The sequence below is a fragment of the Macaca nemestrina genome, chromosome 9 (assembly GCF_043159975.1).
Source record: "Macaca nemestrina isolate mMacNem1 chromosome 9, mMacNem.hap1, whole genome shotgun sequence".
NCBI lineage: Eukaryota > Metazoa > Chordata > Mammalia > Primates > Cercopithecidae > Macaca > Macaca nemestrina.
In genome coordinates, this window is record NC_092133.1 from 88,361,327 (window position 1) to 88,375,526 (window position 14,200).

General features: G+C 40.6%; 1 long non-coding RNA gene across 7 annotated transcripts; it reads right to left on the reverse strand.

Annotated features, from left to right (window-relative positions):
• Nucleotides 1–810: 810 nt before the first annotated feature.
• Nucleotides 811–11,831, reverse strand: LOC139356309 (uncharacterized). Of its 7 annotated transcripts, XR_011607956.1 has the most exons (8): nt 11,758–11,831; nt 10,220–10,317; nt 9,967–10,091; nt 9,513–9,665; nt 9,152–9,219; nt 4,939–5,140; nt 3,193–3,367; nt 811–1,060 (listed from the first exon to the last, which is right to left on the reverse strand). It is a non-coding gene; the product is annotated as an uncharacterized lncRNA (long non-coding RNA). The 7 variants fall into 7 exon arrangements; XR_011607950.1 differs by lacking the exon at nt 11,758–11,831 and having other exon boundaries at nt 10,220–11,751; XR_011607952.1 differs by lacking the exon at nt 11,758–11,831 and having other exon boundaries at nt 9,506–9,665; nt 10,220–11,751.
• Nucleotides 11,832–14,200: the final 2,369 nt, after the last annotated feature.

Genomic DNA, 14,200 nt, shown 5'->3' on the forward strand with positions numbered 1-14,200 from the left:
GTAGATGTTAAGAAGATGTCTACAAGGGAAGCACAAGACTACAAAGGCTCTTGCTACTAAAACATAGACTCAAGGTTTACCATCTGTAATATTCTGCTGCCAAGTACATCTATGCCACTAGTACTGTCTAAAATGAGGATATATATTAAGAAATCACCAAAAAGGACTGCATAGCAGAAACTTTTCTGATATCAAGGGATCAACCTAACTACAATTATATACAGGTGCCAATTTCCTCTGGAGTAAACTAGCACACTGGGCCTCATGTACCAGTTAGATAATCCAAACCAGCCCTTATTGCATAACTTATCTAAAATATTGGACTCTACATTTTGGCTCTGCAGAACTGAGAGAAGAAATGTATAAATAGGATAGTGATATTGCCTTTGTCTATGGGAATTCTTGAGTCTAATAAAAAAAGTCTTGGAAAAATCTAACTCCATGATTACACTTGGGCACATAGGTGATTAATATGAATGAAGTAACAACCATAAATACAATCACAACCACAAGAACAACAGTAATTCAAATTTTTTCACTTCACAGATGTTCTTAGAATGCTTTATTGGTATCTTGCAAGTGCTGTCCCCAAGCCTCAGGTGTCATTGCATAATCTCAGTTGATGCAAAGGCAAACACCACACTCTCCTCTGTTCAATGTCTGCCATCCCTGTCTTTTTGGCCTCTGACTCTTCCCTATACTACTATCTGTGCACTTGAGATCTTCACTGACATAGCTGGGCTCTGTATTTATTGATAAGAATATCTCCTTTCTCTTAGACTAGGCATGACCAAAAGGTTAATCTGGGTTCAAAGATCAATGACAATGACCACTCAGTTTTCATTCAAGATCAATTTTATTTATTGTACAAACAAACATGGGTTACATTCCAGACAAACAGATATAAGTGAGTAGACTTATGCCCTGGTGCCTCCTTGGCTCTTCACAGGATGCAAAACAAATCCTGCCAGCAGGAAGTGGCAGTTTGCAGAGGTGGCAGGTGGCAGAGGTGGCTGGTTGTTCTTTGAGCTGGCTTGGACTTGTCTGGCATGCACAGGCCCTGGCACAGCAAAACATTCAGGGAATAAGAGTGTTGCACAAAAGATTTTACCAACTTTGTCACATTAAGCAGCATTCAAGGATTTGCTGACCACCACTTAAGCAAATTGTGTGTTATGCTATAGCAGTGAACTTACTTGTTCTATTTCTAAACAAAACATTGGGTTCACACACAGGCCTGGACAAAGCTTCCCACTTCTGGACTATTTACTGATCTTCTTATTCTCAAAGAAAGCAAGATGAATGATGCGTCATACCATGGCTATGGCGTGTGACTCTTCTAGACCTGGATAGTTAGTGTCCCAATATTTAACTGATTTTGAGGGGGACTGAAAATATGCCATCAGTTCTTCCTTCTATCATCCCCATCGCTACCATACATATAATGACATAATCATGTCACAGTATGTCCTCAGAATCACTATTTCTAGCTGAGTGTATACTAAGGCTTTATATCTAGGTCAGTCCATTGTACCTGTGTCTCCTCTACACCCTCCTTCACCATGCCTACCTTGAGGAATTCAGCAAGTGATCATTCACACAAGTTAAGGATTTTAGCTTTCTCTGCCATAAAGATTATTGCTAAAATACATACCATACAACAAACCAACCCATTTCCCACAAATCTTATTGTCTGACTTCTCGCAGAATACATAATGACTTTTATTGTGTCTCTTCCTTCCGTGTTTCTCTTTCCTAACTGAACTTTGTTCTTTATCCAGGCCTTCTTCCAATCCTGACACATTTTAAAACCTTTAGCATGTCTGCCTATAATATTCGGGTGTTCTTCTTTTCCTATCTTTACTTAATAAGTCCCACACAAATATTTTCCCCATAATCACAATGTTTTCTTTTCCCTTTGCTCAAGAACTGAGTTATGAGCTCCAAATGAGGTCTGAAAAAATTTGGATAAACTCTACATTGGCTAAGTTTTAGTCATTTGCACTGCTAATAAAGATGACAATTCAACATGCTGAAGACAACTTCCTCCCTCATAAAGGGGCTAACACAGAGGGCAATACTGTTCATGCTTCTGATTCTTGATCACAAGAATTGCTTTAGGCAATTACAATAATGTCTCCTCTGACACATATTATTATTCAAGTGAGACAGAGAAAGAATATGTCCTATGTCACAAAGCCAGGTGGTGACAGCTGACGTAGCATCAGCACACTGTGTTCCCTCTAATTTCTTCATTCATCTCTAGGTGGCAGTAAATCTGGTCCTGAATACTGACTTTGACACTCTGCTTTCTCCACATCCTTCCTGTCACTTCCTTTGAGACTACTTCAGATTCTTCCCTTAGCTTCTATTTCTCCATTTGTAAAATTGGGTTGATGAGGATATCTTCCTTCAGTAGCTTTGACAATAAAAATGGGATCATCACGCATCCTCCTTAGCCCCATGAGTAAGCTCCCAGTAAGTGAGGTTGCCATCATTATTGTATATTTAAGGTGATCTACCCATTTGAAAAACCCTAGTCACAGAGCCTCAGTTGCTTTTCTTTTTGGGTGAATGATCACTTGCTGAATTCATCAAGCAAGCTCTTTAACATTTACCTTCCTTTATTATGCTGGAGCATTTCTAATGTAGGAGGCTTTTGTAGCTTCTCACTATGACTGCTTTGTTTGTTCAAAACTTATACAGGCTGAGTATCCTTTATCTGAAATGCTTGGGTCAGAAGTGTTTTGAGTTTCAACTGTTTTCAGATTTTGAAATATTTGCTTATATGTAATGAGATATCTTGGGAATGGGACCCACGTCTAAACACAAAATTCATTTACGTTTCATACACACTTAGCCATATACATATAACCTGAAGGTAATCTTTAAACAATATTTTAAATACTTTTATGCATGAAACTAAGTTTTGAATGTGTTTTGACTGTGACCCATCACATGAGGTAAGATGTGTGGAATTTTCCACTTGTGGCATCATGTCAGCACTCAGAACATTTTGGATTTTGGAGAATTTCAGATTTTGGATTCTCAGAGTAGGTGTGTTCAATTTGTATATATGGGTCAGATTCAGTTGTCTCCTTTAATCCTTGGCTGAAGGAAGCACTAAAGACTTTGGGGACTCAATCTCCCATATGCAGTGACACTCTCAAAGCCATTGACTCAGCTTCTCACCTGAGTTTCCTTCCAGTAAGCCACAGATAGAAGTCATAGATGATGGCAGGGGCCTGGTGGCTGATGGCATTGCAGTACTGGGTTGTGAAGTTGCTGGTGGTGAAATCAGCATATGGCCTCCTAAAAGCTCCCTCAAATGGAATTGGAATTTCAAAGGTTGGCAAGACCTGGAATCCTGGGGAAAAAAAGAGAGAGAGTGCTAGAGGAGAATAGGAGGATATAAACCATCATAGTGGAAGGTATTTGTAATGGATCACAGCAATAAAGACAAAGGATTTGCTGTGTAGAGTCAAGAATCAATTTCTGAGAACAATATAAACATTTTTATGCTAAGCAAGTGGTTATCTGCAAAATGAAACAATGTGAATGGGTTAAGAATTGGATCCTCTATTTGAAACATCTACTCTAAAACAAATTCCTGGGGAAATGCACGTAGTCAATATAAGGGGGTACTGTTCAGAAAAAACATAAATCTGCATTTAATTCTAAGGTTATCTAGTCTATTCTGAAAGCCCCAAGGCAGAGGCTAGAAACTTTATTTCCCTGGCTGGACCATTACTTTCAGAACCATTTAGAAAGTTTCTTAACATTTTATTTCAATCTTTATTAAAAGTTTAACTAAAAAATTCTAAAGGCAATATTTTCTTGTGTTAGTTTACTTTCAATATTTCTCTGGGAATATGGCAGACTCAGTTGTCCACTCTGCTATCCAGGGTTTTATTCATAATAGTGTCTTTTTATAGAGTAAGCTTAATTAAGAACTTTTTACATACATTTGTGAATTCAGTAGTTCTTTCAAAAAGATACTCATTTGAATTCAATTTTATTTAAGGTATGTAGGTTTTTGCAAAGCATATGCCTAAGCTCATTATTCAATTATGATGTCAGTTATTACAGTAATATGATTATTGCCCTACTTTAAAAATGCCAGCTAAAAATCTATCTGAAAAATATAGCTCCTCTTCAGAGAAGATTCTCAAGAATCATCTGGTCCATAGGGATTTATACTTTAAAAAGATGGTGGTAAATTAAAAAGTTATGTACAGGTTGATAGCATAAGAGATTCTGATCTCCACACTGACATTCTGATCTATATATCCATATACTTGTTCAACGTTTCCAACTGGAGGTGTAATAGACATTCACATTTAACAGCTCTAAAGTGGGCCTCCTGATACACCCACTACTAATGACCCCCTTCCCAATGCGTACACAAACTTGCTGTTTCACCAATCTTCTACCTCTGACCAAATGGTAATTCAATTTGTTTAGTAGTTCAGCCAAAAACTTTGGGGTTATCCTTGATTCTTCTCTTTAACAACCCACACACAATTGAACAAAATCTATCAGCTCTCTGTTTGAAAAATACCCAGAATCATAATTTCCACCTGCTATCTCTCTGATCAAAACCACTACTGTAGCCTGGAATGTTGCAATACTGTCCGAAGTGGTCTCTGCCACTACCCCTGTATCCCCAGTCGGACCTCCATGTAGCCGCCAGAGTGATTCTTCTAAAATGTAACTCAGAGTATATTACAGGAACTTCTCCATTCAGAGCCCTTCAATGGAATCTCTTCTCATTTAGAGGCAAAGCCATGGTCTGCAAGGCCTTGCACTCTCTGCATCCTCTCTCTCTGCCCACCACTCTGACTTCATCTCTTACCGCTCTCCCTCTCAGTGCTTCTGCTGCGGCCATACTGGCCTCCTTGCTGTCCTTGAATATGATTAAAGAACTTTAGCACTTACTGTTTCTTCAACTTGGAATATTTCATCCACATGTCCTTCTGATTTGCCCTCTCATTTATTTCAGGTCTCTACTAAGAAGACACCTTATCGGAGAGACTTTCTTTGGCCATCACATATCAAATAGCAGCCTTCCCACAACACTATTTACTTCTTTAATCTCCTTTATTTTTCTGCACTCAACCATATCTGATGTATATTTCTCCTAAGATTTAAATACCAGAACGAAATTTTGTGTGCATTGTTTGAACTTATATGGTACCTTAAAGAGTGGCTGACTCAGTGACTAATAAACAGTTTTTGACTAAATGAACGAATAAATATCTCAGCAACATACAATTACTTTCCTTTTCCTAAATCTATGTCAATCCTTCCTTTAGTCATTTCAAATATATTTATTTAGCATTTAACACTTGCCAGGCACTGTGGTAGATGCTGAGGTAAAAAAAATTACATATGACATATTCCTTGTCTTTAAAGAATTGGCAATCTGGTGGGAGATGTGGACAATTCATGATTACAATACTTTGCCTGAGTATTCTGCTAGAGGCCAGGACAGTAAGCTCTGGAGGAATACAAAAGAAGCATCTAGCTCTGTCTGGGTGCCAGGAAGGGGAGGGGTGGGGCTGGGTTAGGAAGGCTTTCTGAGAAAGCTGTCCATATGGTGATCGCAGGCGTTTACTAAAATGTTCACTGTTCTAACCACTGTACGAAGCACTTTATCTCCCTACATTCTCCGAAGAGCTCCCTAGAATAGAATAATTATTATTCTCATTCACAGATAAAAAAATTGATATACAGGGAGAAACTGAGAGACTTTTTCAAACTGATACAACTAATAAGCAGTGGAGTCTACTGAATGGTGGGACGCATCCCAGCATATAACAGCTATGTGAGCACGGATTTCTGTTTAGTGATACATCCTCAGCACCAAGAATAATGCCTATTCAATGAATACAGGAGTGAGTGAATGAGCTAGGATTTGAATCCAAGTCTATCAGATCCCAAAGCCCAAGACTTTTAACCATGAAGCTACCGTCTTTCTGATGTGACGGACAAGTAGAAACTCATGCACATGTAGAAAATGTAATTTGGCAATTGAAAACTGCACTCTACATCCTCATAGGTCAAAGAAGAAATTCAAATGAAAACTGTTTAAGGATTAGAGAATAATGATAACATAAACATTATACAACAAAATGTGTGGGATACAGCCAAAGTGGCATTTGAGGGAAATACAAGCCATGAATGCATGTATTAGACAAGCCGAATATTTGTGGGCTATATTTCTAAGTTAAAGAGAAGAAAAACATAATCAAAGAAAACAGGAGGAAGGGGAAAAAAGAGATAAGGCAATACATCTATGCAACAGAAAACACAGCAGCGTAATAAAGAGTCAATAGGCTGGGCTCAGTGGCTCATGCCTGTAATCCCAGCACTTTTGGAGACCGAGGTGGGTGGATCACCTGAGGTCGGGAGTTCGAGACCAGCCTGACTAACATGGAGAAACCCCATCTCTACTAAAAACACAAAATTAGCCAGGCGTGGTGGCGCATGTCTGTAATCCCAGCTACTCTACTCAGGAGGTTGAGGCAGGCGAACTGCTTGAACCCAGGAGGCAAGGTTGCGGTGAGCCAAGATCATGCCATTGTACTCCAACCTGGGCAACAAGAGCGAGACTCCATCAAAAAAGAAAAGAAAGAGAAGAAAAGAGAAGAGAAGAGAAGAGAAGAGAAGAGAAGAGAAGAGAAGAGAAGAGAAGAGAAGAGAAGTCAATAAAGCCAGAAGAAGTTGGTCCTTTGAAAAAAAGAAATAAAGTAGACCCTTTAGAGACTAGCTAAGAAAAGATAAGATACACAAATATTATGAATTAAAACAGAAGCATAATTACAGATACAGTTTAGGACAAAAATATTAATATAATATGAAAACAATGTAAATACATTTTAAAACAGATAAAATCTTAGAAAAAGAGACAAATATAACTAAAACTGATTCCAGCAGAAAAGGAAGCCTGCAAAATTCTTTAACTATTAAAGACACTGAAGCAATAAAAAATGTTCTTACCAAAAATTATAAATCCAGATAATTTAAAGGTGCTTTTCCCAAGTTTTGGAGAAACAGATTACTCCACTATTACACTTTCACTCCACTAAGCATTTTCAGAGAATAGAAAAAACAAGGGAACTATATGATTAGCAAATTGAATTAAACAAAATATAAAAAAAGATAACACGGCATGACCAAGTTGGGTTTATCCTAAAAATGGCAGGAGAGTTTAATATTTGAAGTCTTCTGCTTAAAATTAGCAACAAGACAACAATATGCACTATTGCCATTTGTATTCACCATTATAGTAGAAGTTCAACAAGAAGGCTGGGCGTGGTGGCTCATGCCTGTAATCCCAGCACTTTGAGAGGCCAAGGCAGGCAGATCATGAGATCAGGAGATCAAGACCATCCTGGCTAACACGGTGAAACCCTGTCTCTACTAAAAATACAAAAAATTAGCCAGGTGTGGTGGCAGACGCCTGTAGTCCCAGCTACTCAGGAGGCTGAGGCAGGAGAATGGCGTGAATGAACCCAGGAGGCAGAGCTTGCATTGAGCTGAGATGGTGCCATCAACAAGAAAAATGAAGACCTAAGGCTTGAAAAAATTGGGATAATACTGGTATTTTTGCAGATTAAGTAACTGTCTACATAGGAAATCAAGAGGAAATTTTATACAATTTCTAGCAATAAGTTTAGCAAGATAGCTGAATATAAGGTCAATATACAAAAATCAATTGCATTTGACATCATCCACAAACAATTAAAAAATATATTTTTACAAAAGACATTTAAATTAGTAAAAAAAAAAAAAAAAAAAGCATCAATTACCTAGGCCCTAGGTATAAATCTGATAAAAGATGCTTAAGACCTATATGCAGGAGATTAAAAACTCTTCTTAAGGGACACTAAAGGAGACAATTCTATGGAGAGATAGCCCATGTTCACCCACACAGCTATCACTCCTTGTAATATCACCTGAGACTATATATGCTCAACCTCCTGTTAACATGGCTACTGCTCCTAGTAGGAAGCATTTTTATCCCTCCTAAGAGTCCCCGATAGGAAACACAAATGAGTTTAATTTGAATGCAACATCAAATTAATTAGTAATAGCTTCCAGAAATGCTGTGTTAGAAGGGAATCCAGAACAGAGCCTTGGCACAGGGATAACCAATGTCATATCAGCCTACAATGTTTGCTATAGGTGTGAGAAACTGTAGAGCCACAGTGTCCAGCTGTCCTGCAATAGAACTCTCAGTGTGGTACCATGGCTTCCCATTGGAATATGAAGAGCCAGTGTCATCTATGTAACAGGGACAGAAGGGATGTGTTTGCAGGTACTAAGAAATCCTACAGAATAGCAAAATTCCCTATTTTTATCTTCTACCATCATTAGATGTTTAAGTTGTACTCAAATTGATTTCCATGGTTTTTGTACATTGAACAGATTAAATCCCTTACCTTCAGACAAATTAATCATTTGTATAGTACAGGGTTTCTCAAAGAGCATTTCCCCAAGTATCAAGAATCATCTAGATGCTTATTAAAAATATAGTTTCCTCAGCATCACCCAAGACCTTGGTCCCAGGGTCTAAGGAATCTGGATGTTGTTTGATTCTCCCATAGTGATTCCTATTCACTTTTACAAATCACTAGTAGAGTAGTTAATGCACACCCAAGAGAGGCAAGTTGCATAAATTAATGGTCAGTATTACAGACGCAATCAGGAAGGAATAAGATCACTCGACTTTTCTAAATCCCATTGGTCACTGATCATGTCACATTCTCAGTGATGTATCAAGAAGGGAAGGGGTGTGTACAGGACCCACTGCCCCAGCAGGGAGGAGTATTTCAGCATTTTATCACTGAGATTCTTTATAACTGCCAACTTTTGCTTTATTTCATCACTGTTTTTTTAAAATCTTTATGACCAATGGACCCCCTACTGCTTACAATCATGTATGTGTTCCCAATGACTCCTTTCCTTGGTAACCACAGTACCTTCTAGTTAATTACCACAGATTCACAATTTCTCATTATTTTGTCTCTTTATTTACTTTCTGTCTTTCTCCCCATGTAGGCTCTAAGCTCCATGACACACTTTGTCTATTTTTTCTCTGTGTCAGACACTAGTAATTATGCAGATACATGGCTAAAGTACTTACCCATTTTGCCCCAATTGCAGGGATTGAGGTTACCAGATGTACAGTGGTAGACTAACATTGACTTAGGTCTGGAAAATGAAATAAAAATTAAATAAATACAACAGAATGGAAAACTAATGAAAGAAAAATAAGGGAGACAGAGTTGTTTCCATAATTCATCTGATTAAGGCAACCTATGCAAGAAGGCTTCTGTATTTTTTTCTTTCTTTGGGTTAATAAGCAAACTGGAAGAAGACTAGCAAAAGGCTGTGTGTGGGGGGGTGCGTGTGTGTGTGAAAGACGTGTTAAATAGGAGTGACATATTATGAAGCACATATGTGTGAGTTCACATAAGAAAAATTTAATTCTGTTTACCACTTACTAATGCAGCCAAATGTATGAACAACCTGTTTTTCTTTTTTTCCTTTGTACCAGGAAACTTCCCCACACATAGCGATTGAACACTTTTGGCATTAACCAGAGTTCAACTAAAAAAAAATATTCTCTCATTTCATCCAGTTCTATCTCCTTTGCCCTAAAAAAGAAAGCTGAATGTTAAACTACCAATAGAAAGAAAAGCCTTTTGGTTATCAAGAATTTTATGGTTAAGTGATTTAAATGTTTTATTACTTTGTGAGTAGCCAAGTACTAAACTGTATTTTGAAAACAACTCAACATATATATGATGGCATATTAGGAACTCTATAAAATATTGAAATGAACACCCTCTCACATTTGGGGTCTTATACAATGAAATGCCTATATTTGGAAAATGTGCCTAATAGATGAACCCTCCCTCTCATGAAATCTTTGAAAGCCCACTTGAGCATCCACACCTGTGAGCTGCAGCACACCATCCTCCAGCTAGCGGGAGATTGATGGCTGTATCAACCGGAATTGGAATTTAGTCTGCCACAGCCATTGGAGTAGTTTTTATGGCCAGAAGAAACCCTTTCCCAGCCTGCACAGGAAAAAGAACATAAAATTTGAAACCAGGTCTTAAGTAACAGCTGGGGCTAAAGTATGTATCATCAAACTGATTATACTAGTGCAATAAGTGAAGACAGCTAACATCGATCCATCGCTTACCAGGTTCCTACACTAAGTCTGACTTCGTCAGCCTATCCTAGCTTCTCAGCCAAGGTCACCTTCAGCATTTTCTTGAACTACTAGTGTTCCTCACGTTCCTTTAGGGAATAAAATTCCTCATATTTTGTGAGAGGTTAATAAACTTAGTTAATTACCAAACACCAAGAATACACCTTCACATTTTAAAAATTAATTAATAAGACACGTTAAGAATTAAGGTTACACAAATTTCCCATTAATGTTTACCATTTCCTTGATGATTTTGTTTTCTGCTAGGGTTTATTAACCCACAAGCAATAGTAGGCACTAAAAGTTTAAGAAATTTTATTTGAAAAAAAATTAATTGGTGAAATTCCACAATTAATAAGACAAAAACTTTTTTGGCTTAGAAAAATGGTCTTATCATTTACTTTTTATTCAGAATCTCAGTTCACCTCACAGATCACTAATGTTATATAGATACAGGAGTTGGGAATTATTTACATTAATAATTTGTTGAGTTTATGAAGTTGATTCTTTCTGCTTTGCATGTTTCCCACTTTGATTTGAAATGATTAACACTTTCTTACCTTACTCAATTCTCTTTTCTTATAACTAGCTCCCCTTCTTTTGGACGTAAGAAACCAATTTAGAACATTTTAAAAAACGTAAATAAATATGCATCTTTGCATATAATGAAAACCGCTTTGGGATCGTGTTAAAATAATGATGTTCTAAGTCACCAAACATTCACCCCAACTGAACTTTTTTAGGAGAAAGAGTTGAAGGCAGGTGGGAAACAGAAAGAAAGGGGCTGCTGGAAAAATCTGAAGTTCGAAGGAAGGTCTTTGTCACTATCATAATTCATTGTTTTATATTTGTATTTTAATTCATGTTGAATCTAGCTCTGGGAGGAAGAGAGACAGAGTCTGAAGCGCAGTTCGAATCCCTAATAAGATTTAAACTCATTTAGATCACTGATTTCCTACTCACTGTACAAAAAAGTAAAGTGGTGCTTAGGCCCTAAATGCCTCAGTGTGAGCTGTGAACCCCACAGCTCTACCGGATCCATCTGGACTTCAGGGAGATGCGCACTGAGGGCTGTTTACCTAGAGGAGCCACGTTTCTCCTTGTAAGACATTATTGAAAAGGCGTTGCTGGCACATGTGTACCCATGTAACAAACCTGCACGTTGTACACATGTACCCTAGAACTTATAGTAATAATAATAAAAGAAAAGGCCTTGCCTATATTCACTGGTGTTTGTATTTGAAAAATTTGCTCCAATATTGGTAGTTCTCTTTCTTGTATTCATTAAGAATTTTTGATGTATACCTGCTTTCCATACACACACGTAAACTCGTATGTGTTAATAACGAATTTAATAATCTTTGAAGATATTATTTTTACTGCATCCTCAATTCACTGCACTAATTCACGCAATTATAAACTGCAGAAAGGAGGAAATACCCCCATCTTGCGATAAACAAAGCAAAATCCTTGGCAGAACCATGCCCCCCTGCCCGCGCCCCGACCAGCCCACCCGGGCAGCCACTCACCGGTGTGCGTTGTCCTAGCTCCCGGCCATGTGGCCAAGTGAATCCATCCTGCCGTCCGTCTCCACTTTCGCCAGCCGTACCGTGAGCACCGCCTGCAGGAGGGCTGACCCCGCACAAGGGGCACCCACTACTACCTCAACACGTGGCGTGCGGGACTTCATTCGGTCCACAGGGCTGGACGGCCTGGGGCCGAGGACACCCCGAAACCCCCGCGACCCCGCCGTCTGCGTCCTGCTACCCAAATACTGCACGCAGCTGCCCTATGGCACCCCCGTGAATGGCCTGGTGTGGGTCCCAGCCGCTGCGACCGGAGCTGGACCGGCCGCGGATGGCCCCCGGTTTTTTTCTTTTCTTTTTTGATGGAACCTTGCTCTGTCGCCCAGGCTGGAGTGCAGTGGCGTGATCTCCGCTCACTGCAAGCTCCGCCTCCTGGGTTCACGCCTTTCGCCTGCCTCAGCCTCCCAAGTAGCTGGGACTACAGGCGCCCGCCACCTCGCCCGGCTAGTGTGTGTGTGTGTGTGTGTGTGTGTGTGTGTGTGTGTGTGTGTGTTTACGGTGTGTGTGTGTGTTTTTACGGTGTGTGTGCGTGTTTTTTTTTTTTTTTTTTTTAACGGTTTCACCGCGTTAGCCAGGATGGTCTCGATCTCCCGACCCCGTGATCCGCCCGCCTCGGCCTCCCAAAGTGCTAGGATTACAGGCCTGAGCCACCGCGCCCGGCCTGCTAAACCGCTTTCTACTGGCGCTGCCGAGCCGCGTGGTTAAGGCCCGGCCCCCTGAAGCGGACAGCGGCGGCCAGGGCGGCGCACCCGGGTTCACCCATGGACCTCGCGGCCTCAAACACGAGGGCGCCCAGGGCCGGCGGCTTCATGCATGCGAAGTCCCGGGTCCCCCCTGCCGCCCCCGACACCCGCCCCTCAGCCCCTACTGGCCCGCGCCCCTCCTGCCCGCTGCCCTTCCGTGGCGCTGGCTTAGGACACCCAACCCGGCCTTTATGAGGCGCCCCCCAGCTCCCAGCTCCCCAACCCCCACCCCTGTCCGTTTTCGGTAGCTTTGGCGCCGCCGCCACAGCCCTGGGCCTAGGCCTGGCACCCCCAGTCGCCCGCGGTCTCCTCGTGGTGGCGCCGGCGTCCCGGCTGGAGCTGCTGGAGGCCAAGCCCAGGAGTGGCGGCCGCTCCTGGCCTGGGAAAGGCACCACCATGTATGCCTGTGCGGCTAGGGCAAGCCCCACAGCAAGAGATCTCACCCCAAGGCACATCCGCGCAGCACACAAGTGACAAGCCGAACCACTGCCACTGGGATGGATGCAGCGGGAAGCTGCTCACTCAGACAAGCTATGGCTCTGCCACCCCAAGCACAGGGGCCACTGGCCATTTCAGGGCCACTGGTGCCACCGCGCCTTCTCGCGCTCAGCCCACCTTGCCCTGTACAGGAAGCGGCACATGCAGCCCAGACGCCCCCGCCCACCTGCGCAAGGCCCCCTCCCAAACTGTGACCGGTATTTATTGCACCCAGAGAAGCGGGCAGGGCACAGTGTGGCTACAGAGGGTCTGAAGACGACGCCACCGCCCCAGCCCCCATCTGTGACTGAAGGCCAGGTGGGAAAAGACCACTATTCGCCTTGACGAGTTCTGTTTCTCAAAATGGTGCAATAATTAAGTGGCATCTTCCCTCCCACCCCACCAGGTCATAAGGCTTGATGTCCTATGAGAAATAAGGGCCTTAATTGGTACTGTCTGCGACATTTTTTATAATATTGTACAAAACTGTGATAAATATTGCATTACTGTATATAGAGCGGCAGGTGGGCATTTTTTGGGCTACTTGCTTCATTTTTATAAGACTTTTGCTGGTTTTATTTTTAAGTTTAAAATAGTTTTTTTTTTTTTTTAAAAAAAAAAAAGAAAAAAGAAAAATCCTTAATTCTCAAAGACTTTTCAAAATAGAACTCTTAAATAGTAATTGATAGTGCTTTACCTGTTTTCCTGATAAAAAAATTCTAAAAGAATAAAAATAATTTCATCCTGCCTTCATATTATAACCAGAATAGTTGAAATAATATGCTTCAATTGATAGTAAAGTAGCATTTACGTTTTTGGATCAATGAAGCTAAGCCAGCACTAAGAATTCTGTTACTATTCCTCCACTACATTTCAGAGTTATTTCTTCATCCCTATACATACCGCAATAATGAGTCGGCTAGGTCCATTTAGATTATCAACCCAACCCTAAAAGAAAGAAAATTTCCATTGGTTACACATTTTAGAAAATTGTTGTTATCTTGGAACATCTGCAGTCTAATCTCAATAAATTTCAAACAAGGGCACTGAGACCCCAGCTAATAGAACTATCTAATTCAGTATTATTAAGATCCCAAAGATCAATGGCAAAGCATTGGCTATTTTGTGAACTTTGTCCAATAATTAAAATTTGGCCAGGATTGTTG